At 37.7% G+C, this 4629-nt stretch overlaps 1 protein-coding gene across 1 annotated transcript in view; it reads left to right on the top strand.

The window, feature by feature from the left end:
* COLGALT2 (collagen beta(1-O)galactosyltransferase 2) overlaps positions 1-4629 on the top strand; it is a 202984-nt gene that overhangs the window by 89885 nt on the left and 108470 nt on the right. The gene's annotated exons all lie outside the window — the stretch shown is intronic.

Below are 4629 nucleotides of genomic sequence, written 5' to 3'. Positions count from 1 at the left end.
GTATCAGGCGCACCTTAGTCTCCAGAGAGACACTGTTGCTCCTGAGTACGTTTGAGAGGTCCCTAACGGCAGACTTAAAAAAAAAAAAAAGAAAGCATCTGCAGTCCTCTCCAGTTAACACCATGGCCTTATGTTTTTACACTGCGGGTTTAAGGCGGATAAGCAGCATGATGCCGGCAGGTCCTCACCTCAAGGCTGTCAGGTCTAGTTCACAGAAGGAGAATTCCAGGAGACTGACTGTAGGAAAGTCAAAGTGTTTATTTTTTTTCCTAAGGAGAGATAACTTGGCAAAAATATCCTGCTTTTGTTAGAACTCCAAAGTCAAATGTAGCTATGTTTTCTTATAGCATCTATAAAAGTTTTCACTCAGTTTTATCACATCTCTTCTGATTTTAAGATTTATTTATTTTTTGAAGTTGAAACATAATCGCTACGTTGAAAATACCTTGTTACTACACCTTGGTTTCTGGTAATTTGTAAGTATCACCGACAGTTTTCTGCATTCCCTTCTTCATGTAGGTTTTCTTTTGTTACCTCAAAGAGATCACAGGAAGAGATGCAAAACAGGTTAGTTCCTAGAGGAAAGTATAAATAATGGAGCCCTCACACCTCAGCACAGGGATCCAACCAGATGTATTAGGGAGGCTTGGGTCCTGATGCAATGTTGTTGATTTTCTATTGTTTTTTTGCCTGTTTCTCATGGGACGGGCATTGCATAAGGCATTAATTGTCACCCTGATTAAAACAGGGCCAATAAGGAATAAAATATGAGCTCTAGAGGTGCCCTAGTAGGTGAGTTTCTACTTAGTGGTAGTTGCACTGCCAAACCAAAGGAAGGAAGTTCAAGTCCACTAACTGCTCCTTGAGAGAAGGATGGGTTATTTACAGCCTCTGAAAACTCATTGGAGGGCCGGCTATGAGTCAGTTCAAACTCAATGACAATTAATGAGTAAGTGAATAAAGAATTCAAAATAAGAACATAAGTAAGATTTGTTTAATGAATTAACTTGAAATAGGAGCAAAGAATCGTTCAGTTTGGGAAGTAATAATGTACATATATCAATTAGAATTGAAGATGAAAACAAGAATTAAGAAGTAAAAATGAGAAGTAAAAAATGATAATAGAAAGATTATACTTTTTAAAGGAAATATAAAGATTGGGAAAAGAATGAGTAAGGATTGTACAAAAAATATGGTAAATTAGAATACTCACCAAAATACAGCTAAGAGTATAACATTGTAGAAATACACTTAACTGTGATTGAGGTATCTTAAGTTAATTGAAATAGAAAATTTGAACATTGGTAGAAAACCCAACTAGTTAATAAGTAAACTTAAAAGTAAATAACAACAACAACAAAATGGAAAAAAGAACAAAAATAATGCAAATCATTAATGCCAGAAGTCCTTGAGCAAGGGCCAAGATGTCTTTAGTTTAATTATATGTTGTTTTTATTTTTGAGTTCTTTGTATTTACTATTTTTTGCTACATCAATTTAGAAATATTAATAGTCAAGAGACTGCTATTCAGTCAATGCACCCATTCTTGCTTTTCTCAATCTCATATTTTTCTGTTAAATGTATTCATTCAATGTGTTACCTCCTAATCTGTAGAACAATACAGTTGAATAAACTAAGACTTGTTGTTGTTATGTGCCATCAACTTGCTTATGACTCATAGCAACCCTATGTACAAGAGCCCTAAACCCTGCTCTATCCTGTGCCAACCTCATTGTCTCCAACACACTTACTCCCACTACCCCAAATCACTGAATCGATCCATCTCATTGAGGGTCTTCCTCTCCTGTGCTCTCCCTCCACTCTCCCAAACATGATGTCCCTCTCCAAAGTATGTCAGACAAAGCTTCAGAATCCTTGCCTCCAAGGAGTAGCCGGCTTCACCCTCTCCAGGACAAACCTGTTTGTTCTCCTAGCAGCCCATGGCATATTCAATATTCTTCTCCAATACCATAGCTCAAAGACATCAATTATCTTTCTATCATCCCTAGTTACTGTCCAGCTCTCTGATGCATAGCACGCAATTGCGAAGACTATAGCCTGGATCAGGCGCACCTTAGTCTCCAGCTTGACACCTTTGCTCTTCAGTACTCTTGAGAGGTCCCCAACATCTGACTTTTCCAGTGCAATTCGTCTCTTGATTTTCTGGTTGCTGTTACCAAGAGTGTTGACTGTGGAACCAAGTAAACTGTTAACTATCTCAATCTCTTCACCATCCATACTGATGCTGCCAATTGGCCCAGTGGTGAGAATTTTTGTTTTCTTGATGTTGATGTTGACTTGGAAAAGCAAAATAAATTAGCCAGGATTACAGGACTAGCAAACAGGAAAACACAAAATTTGAATGTGAGCTGGAGGCTGCTGCCCACAGCTTTGTGGAAGAATGGAAACTACAGTAGATACTGTGGATGCAAGGGTTCTATAGTCAAGTGCTAAGTGAAAGGTTAGTCCTAGCAAATTCCTCTAGCAGATCTACCAGAGAAAGACCTGGTGATCCGCTTCTACAAAGATTCCATAAACCATTCAAACTCATAGCAACCCACTAGGTCGCTGAAACTGTCCATCTTACAGGGGGAGATTGCCTGTTTTTCTGCTAAGGAGTAGCTGATGGATTTGAACCGCTCACTTTTTGATTAACAACACAACACACTGTGTACAGTGCCACAAGAGTTCCTTCATCTCTAGAAACCTTTATGCATCAGTTATTCTCTGTCACATTATGAATCAAAATCCTCTCCACAGCAACAACAATATCTTATTTTTGCCTTGAGGGATTTACTGCAGGAGAATCTCTTCATCCATTGCTTTCAAACATTCACCTTCAATTTTCAGATTAATTAGGCTTGAATTCTGAGTTTATCACTTACTTGCTTTGTGGCTGTTTTCTCACTCATAAAAGTGGAAGAGAAGAGTACATACCTTCTAAGATGTTGTAAGGATTAAAGGGGGGGGGAGGATATATTGGAAGTGTTTAGGAGAGTGAACAAAATGAAAGAAGGATTAGTTTGGGAACGTAGGACATTGTCTCTAAGTATTTGGGAGGTGAATTAGTTTTGTACTTCTTTTTTTAACAAAAACTCTTTTATTGTTATTTTAGTGAAAGTTTATAGAAAAGTTAGAGTTTCATCCATCTATTTATTCATTGTTGCACATTTCCTCCCTACCCCCAAACCCCAGTTCACATTTTAAAAAAAAATTCATTCATTGTTGCATACTTTCCTCCCTCCCCCAGTCCACTTTGCTATGACTTCTTATTCTGGGCTGTTGTCATACATATAATTGTTGTTTGTTGGTAGGTACCGTTGAGTCATAAACGACTCATAGCGACAATATGAACAAAAGGCCTGAGCACTGTTCGTACATAGAGTTTCTGGAGGCAAGCCATTTTGGAAGTGGATGCCGCTCCTGCTTCCAGCATACGTATAATACCTAGTCATATATTCCTTTTAAATAGTTCTTTACTGCATAAGTTCCAATGCAATGTCCATTATCTATCCACTCTTACCCTGTTCTCTTCCCAACCCCCCATGCCAGACCAGCTTTATAAAAGTGGTGCTTATTTCAAATCATACTACACTGCTGTGGTGGTCAAGACAGCGTGGTACTGGTACAATAACAGACACATAGATCAGTGGAAAACAATTGAGAACTCAGAAATCAGCTCATCTATCCATGCTCAACTGATTTTTTGACAAGGGATTGAAATCAGATAAGTGGGGAAATGCAAGCCTCTTTAACAAATGGCATTGTCAAAATCGGAAAACTCAAGACAGACCCATACCTCATATGATACACAAAAAACAATTCAAGGTGAATCAAGGAACTAGGAGTAAAACCAGAAACTATAAACTTCATTAGGGAACAGCTTGGAAGAAATCTAGAAGCACTAATCCATGGTATGAATAGTCTTCCAAACATAATGAAAAACCTACAACCAGGAGAGAACAAAATAGATGAATGGGACCTTCTAAGAATCAAATCCCTATACATATAAAAAACTTTGTTTATATATATATAAAAGGAAAGCCACAGAATGGGAAAAAATATTTGGTAATGACATATCTGATAAGGGACTCATATCTAAAATTTATAGAATACTCCAGGAACTCAACAATAAAAAGGCAAACAACACAATCACAAAATAGGCACCGATATAGTAGATACTTCACCAAAAAAAGACATTCAAGTGTCAAGCAAACACATGAAGAAATGTTCAACATCCCTAGCTATCAGAGAGATTCAAGTAGAAACAACTGTAAGATATCATCTCACCCCAGCAGCAATAGGAAAATTCAACAGAATAGCAAACAATAAATGCTGGTAAGGTTATGGAGAGATTGGAACCCTTATTCACTGTTGGTGGGAGTGTAAAATGGTCCAGCCACAATAGAAGGCAGTTTGAAGCTTTTTGAAAAAGATGGAAATAGAAATATCATTTGATCTAGCAATTGCACTACTGGGAGAATATCCCAGAGAAACCAGAACTGCCATCAAAACAGATATATGCACACCCATGTTTATTGCTGTGTTATTTACAATAGCAGAGAGATGGAAGCAACCTAAGTGCCCGTCAACAAACCAATGAATAGAAAACCTAGAGTATATTCATGC

This window comes from Elephantulus edwardii, unplaced genomic scaffold (genome assembly GCF_000299155.1).
Source record: "Elephantulus edwardii isolate Elephantulus edwardi_28Jun2011 unplaced genomic scaffold, EleEdw1.0 scaffold00061, whole genome shotgun sequence".
NCBI classification, from domain to species: Eukaryota; Metazoa; Chordata; class Mammalia; order Macroscelidea; family Macroscelididae; genus Elephantulus; species Elephantulus edwardii.
This window is presented reverse-complemented; position numbering and strand designations above follow the sequence as displayed.